The following is a 6,178-nucleotide window of genomic DNA, read 5'->3' on the forward strand; positions in this document are numbered from 1 at the left end:
TGATTATGTGCTACTTGTTCTACTTGCACTTTAATTGTGTATTACTTGTCTGTATTGCTTGTGTTTGTACAACTGAGAGGTCCCTCATGCGGGTGTCGGTGGATGTTGGGGCTGTTCTGGATGAGATGAGTTAAGGATGTAATTGAATAATGATGATGATTATTGAATGAGGTAATTTGGGCTCCCTAGGTAGATGCAGTGAAGTGATTTCACTTGCTTCAGGTGAGGATATGATGTATTGATATAGAATTGCTGAGACAGAATAACTGGTGATGGTTTTGTTTTGTGATTCTGATTCTGATTCGTTGGAAGGTTAGAGAGTTGAGAGGTATGAGGAAGATGAACTAGATTCAGCATTCCCTTATGGCAGTTGCCTATTTATGGATTAGCAAGATAGGATGAATATTTGGTGAAAGGAAGTATTAAGATGCTTAGTGAGTTTTTATTACAATGCATTGTATTTATTTGGCACTTTTACCGTACTAGGAACACATGGATCGGGGGTTCTCATTCTGTATATATCTCTTGTTTTTCAAATACATGTCCAGGTTCTCAGAAGTGAGCTGTGGTTCATCTGAGAGATGGCGAAGATCTTTATATTCTCTACTTTATATTTTTGCTTAGAATCTCTCCGCCTTTACTTTGAAAAGCTTATATTATGTATTGAACTCTTTTGAACTTGCCTATAGAGACTCTTATGTTTCTTTTAGGAGAGATTAGGAGTTTCTGTTATCAGCTACTTTCATACTGTACCCTAGCCGGCCTAAACTTCGTGGGTCGCGACTAGTGGCTATTTACTTATGTTATATATACCTATATGTTGTCCATCTCTTAATCTTCTTTATGTCTTTATCCTTATCTTGCTTTTCGACTTCACGCTTTATCTCTTAGTGGTTGTTACGTGAGTGACGACTTCGCGATTTTATTTTTACTCTTTTCAAGCTTCTCGATTAATATTCCTTCAATTATACTTATATTTATGTATTAAAAATCCACCTTGAGAGTCGTACCACCTTATTATCATTGACTTATAACTTGAACATAAGGATTTGTATATTAGGGTGTTACATTTTGGTATCAGAGCAGTTCATCCTCGTGAGCCTGAGGGATAGAACTGCTTATGCTTCAATGCATACTCTGAGTCTGTGCCTGTGCTAGTTAGGGTATCTAACTGATACATCTAGCATGAAGTCCATGAGTGTACCTTTGGTACTTTGAAGCACTTGACTTGAGATATTGAGACTGATCACCTTGATATCGATTGTTCGGTGTGTATAGGAACCAGATGGCGCCTCGTGGACGCGGTCGAGGTCGTGAGGGAGGTCGTACTAGTGCTCAGGGACCGGAAATCAACCCAAATGACCTGGTAAACTTTATGGCGGCGTTGGAGAATATGGCTGCTGCTATGCATGCTACTGCAGAAGCTCTTGGGCAACAGATAAATAATAATGGTAATAGCGGAAGCGAAGCTCAGGGCCCGATGACACTGGCAACCTTCTTAAAGGTCCACCTAAGTTCAAGGGAACCACCAATCTGACTGAAGCTGATACTTGGTTTCAGGCTATAGAGCGAGCACTGCAAGCGCAGTTGGTACCTGAAGAGCAGTGTGTTGAATTTGCCACCTATCTGCTCACTGGGGAAGCATCGCATTGGTGGCAAGGAGCCCGACGTCTCCTGCAACAGGGTGATGACTGATGAGCGGATAATTTGTACGCTTTTTGGCATTGTTTTTAGTATGTTTTTAGTAGGATCTAGTTACTTTTAGGGATGTTTTCATTAGTTTTTATGTTAAATTCACATTTCTGGACTTTACTATGAGTTTGTGTGTTTTACTGTGATTTCAGGTATTTTCTGGCTGAAATTGAGGGACTTGAGGAAAAATCAGATTCAGAGGTTGAAGAAGGACTGCTGATGCTGTTGGATTCTGACCTCTCTGCACTCAAAGTGGATTTTCTGGAGCTACAGAACTCAAAATGGCGCGTTTCCAATTGCGTTGGAAAGTAGACATCTAGGGCTTTCCAGCAAAGTATAATAGTTCATACTTTGGCCGAGTTTAGATGACGTAAAAGGGCGTTGAATGCCAGTTCTACGCTGCTGTCTGGAGTTAAACGCCAGAAACAAGTCACAAACCAGAGTTGAACGCCAGAAATACGTTACAACCTGGCGTTCAACTCCAGAAAGAGCCTCTGCACGTGTAACATTCAAGCTCAGCCCAAGCACACACCAAGTGGGCCCCGGAAGTGGATTTATGCATCAATTACTTACTTCTGTAAACCCTAGTAGCTAGTTTATTATAAATAGAACTTTTTACTATTGTATTAGACATCCTGAGTTATATCTTTTGATCATTTTTAGATCTCTAGACCTCCATGGGAGGCTGGCCACTCGGCCATGCTTACCCTCTATATTCACTTATGTATTTTCATACAGTAGAGTTTCTACACTCCATAGATTAAGGTGTGGAACTCTGCTGTTCCTCAAAGATTAATGCAAAGTACTACTGTTTTCTATTCAATTCATCTTATTTTGCTTCTAAGATATTCATTCGCTCTTCAACCTGAATGTGATGAACGTGACAATCATCATCATTCCCTATGAACGCGTGCCTGACAACCACTTCCGTTCTACCTTCGACTGAATGAGTATCTCTTAGATCTGTTAATCAGAATCTTCGTGGTGTAAGCTAGAATGATGGCGGCATTCAAGAGAATCCGGAAAGTCTAAATCTTGTCTGTGGTATTCCAAGTAGGATTCAATGATTGAATGACTGTGACGAGCTTCAAACTCGCGAGTGCTGGGCGTAGTGACAGACGCAAAAGGAGGGTAAATCTTATTCCAGCATGATCGGGAACCTCAGATTATTAGCCGTGCCGTGACAGGGCATCTTGGACCATTTTCACAAGAGGAGGGGATGTAGCCACTGACAACGGTGATGCCCTTGCATAAAGCCAGCCATGGAAAGGAGTAAGACTGATTGGATGAAGGCAGCAGGAAAGCAGAGGTTCAGAGGAATGAAAGCATCTCTATACGCTTATCTGAAATTCTCATCAATGAATTACATAAGTGTTTCTATCCCTATTCTATGTTTACTTATTAATTAATTTCGAAAACTCCATAACTATTTTATATCCGCCTGACTGAGATTTACAAGGTGACCATAGCTTGCTTCATACCAACAATCTCCGTGGGATCGACCCTTACTCACGTAAGGTTTATTACTTGGACGACCCAGTGCACTTGCTGGTTAGTTATGCGAAGTTGTGAAGATATGTTTAGACCATGGTTCTGTGCATCCGTTTTTGGTGCCATCGCCAGGGAATCAATTTCGAACAACAATTCACAACCTGAGTAACAATTTCGCATACCAAGTTTTTGGCGCCGTTGCCGGGGATTGTTCGAGTTTGGACAACTGACGGTTCATCTTATTGCTCAGATTAGGTAATTTTCTTTTTTTTTTCTTTTCAAAAATTTTTTCAAAAATCTTTCAAAAAAAATTTCTCCCTTGTTTTCGAAAAAAAAAATGTTTTCAAAAATATATTTTTCTTCAGAATTTTTAAGAATGAATTCTAGTGTTTCATGAAGCATGCTAAAGCCTGGCTGGCTGTAAAGTCATGTCTAAATTCTTTTGGACTGAGGTTTTGGCTTAAAATTAAATGAATTACACTCATATTTTCACTAAAGCTTGGCTGGTTATTAAGCCATGCCTGACCCTTTGATTGGAGCTTTAGACTAAAAAGCATAAGATTTCTAGAATTCATATTAAAAATTTTGGAATCCTTATTTTTATTTTTCACAATAATTTTCGAAAAAATACAAAAAAAATTAGAAAATCATAAAAATCAAAAAAAATATTTTTATGTTCTTGTTTGAGTCTTGAGTCATGTTATAAGTTTGGTGTCAATTGCATGTTCATCTTGCATTTTTCGAAAATTTTCATGCATTCATAGTGTTCTTCATGATCTTCAAGTTGTTCTTGGTAAGTCTTCTTGTTTGATCTTTGCATTTGCATGTTTTGTGTCTTTTCTTGTTTTTCATATGCATTTTTGCATCCATAGAGTCTAAGCATTAAAGATTTCTAAGTTTGGTGTCTTGCATGTTTTCTTTGCATAAAAAATTTTTCAAAAATGTGTTCTTGATATTCATCATGATCTTCATAGTGTTCTTGGTGTTCATCTTGACATTCATAGCATTCTTGCATGCATTCATTGTTTTTATCCATAACTTTCATGCATTGCATCATTTTTCTTGTTTTTCTCTCTCATCATAAAAATTCAAAAATCAAAAAAATATCTTTCCCTTTTTCTCTCTTAAAATTTCGAAAATTAGATTTGACTTTTTCAAAAAATTTTAAAATCTAGTTGTTTTTATGAGTCAAATCAAATTTTCAATTTAAAAATCTCATTTTTTTCAAAATCTTTTTCAAAAATAAAATCTTTTTCATTTTTTTTAGTTATTTTCGAAAATTTCAGAAATATTTTTCAAAAATCTTTTTCTTAATTTTACATCATATTTTCAAAAATAACATCATCAATTAATGTTTTGATTCAAAAATTTCAAGTTTGTTACTTGCTTGTTAAGAAAGATTCAAACTTTGAGTTCTAGAATCATATCTTGTGAATCAAGTCATTAATTGTGATTTTTAAAAAATTAAATCTTTTTCAAAACTAAATTCAATCATATCTTTTCAAAAATATCTTCTTATCTTATCTTTTTCAAAAAATTTTGATTTCAAAATATCTTTTCTAACTTCCTAACTTCTTATCTTTTCAAAATTTGTTTCAACTAACTAACTAACTTTTTGTTTGTTTCTTACCTTTTTCAAAACTACCTAACTAACTCTCGCTCTCTAATTTTCGAAAATATCTTCCCTCTTTTTCAAAATTTCTTTTTAATTAACCAATTATTTTAATTTTTGATTTTAATTTTCGAAAATTTCTAACCTTTTTCAAAAACTATTTTCAAAAATCACTAACTCTTTTTCAAAAATTATTTACGAAAATCCTCTCCCTCTCTCATCTTATTCTATTTATTTATTCATCTACTAACATCTCTTCCTCACATCACTCACCAAATTCGAACCCCCTCTTCTATCTGTGTTCGAATTTTCTCTCTTCTTGTCTTCTTCTACTAACAATAAGGAACCTCTTTACTGTGACATAGAGGATTCCTCTTCTTTTCTTTTTATCTTCTCTTTCTTATGAGCATGGACAAAGAAAAAGGTATTCTTGTTGAAGCTGATCCAGAACCTGAAAGGACTCTGAAGAGAAAACTAAGAGAAGCTAAATTACAACAATCCAGAGACAACCTTATTGAAAATTTCGAACAAGTAAAGGAGATGGCAGCCGAACCCAACAACAATAATGCAAGGAGAATGCTTGGTGACTTTACTGCACCTAATTCCAATTTACATGGAAGAAGCATCTCCATTCCTGCCATTGGAGCAAACAACTTTGAGCTGAAACCTCAGCTAGTTTCTCTGATGCAGCAGAACTGCAAGTTTCATGGACTTCCATCTGAAGATCCTTTTCATTTCTTAACTGAATTCTTGTAGATCTGTGATACTGTTAAGACTAATAGAGTAGATCCTGAAGTCTACAGGCTCATGCTTTTCCCTTTTGCTGTAAGAGACAGAGCTAGAGTGTGGTTGGACTCTCAACCCAGAGATAGCCTGAACTCTTGGGATAAGCTGGTCACGGCTTTCTTAGCCAAGTTCTTTCCTCCTCAAAAGCTGAGCAAGCTTAGAGTGGATGTTCAAACCTTCAGACAGAAAGAAGGTGAATCCCTCTATGAAGCTTGGGAAAGATACAAGCAGCTGACCAAAAAGTGTCCTTCTGACATGCTTTCAGAATGGACCATCCTGGATATATTCTATGATGGTTTATCTGAGCTATCAAAGATGTCATTGGATACTTCTGCAGGTGGATCCATTCACCTAAAGAAAACGCCTGCAGAAGCTCAAGAACTCATTGACATGGTTGCTAATAACCAGTTCATGTACACTTCTGAGAGGAATCCTGTGAGTAATGGGACGCCTCAGAAGAAGGGAGTTCTTGAAGTTGATACTCTGAATGCCATATTGGCTCAGAACAAAATATTGACTCAGCAAGTCAATATGATTTCTCAGAGTCTGAATGGAATGCAAGCTGCATCCAACAGTACTCAAGAGGCTTCTTATGAA

The 6,178-nt window shown here is 36.6% G+C and overlaps 1 non-coding gene across 1 annotated transcript; it reads right to left on the minus strand.

The window, feature by feature from the left end:
- Nucleotides 1–5,734: 5,734 nt before the first annotated feature.
- Nucleotides 5,735–5,842, minus strand: LOC148550600 (small nucleolar RNA R71). Its single transcript, XR_015893688.1, has one exon. It is a non-coding gene; the product is annotated as a small nucleolar RNA R71 (small nucleolar RNA).
- Nucleotides 5,843–6,178: the final 336 nt, after the last annotated feature.

The sequence above is a fragment of the Arachis ipaensis genome, chromosome B7 (assembly GCF_059453495.1).
Source record: "Arachis ipaensis isolate K30076 ecotype BB chromosome B7, ASM5945349v1, whole genome shotgun sequence".
Taxonomy (NCBI): Eukaryota; Viridiplantae; Streptophyta; class Magnoliopsida; order Fabales; family Fabaceae; genus Arachis; species Arachis ipaensis.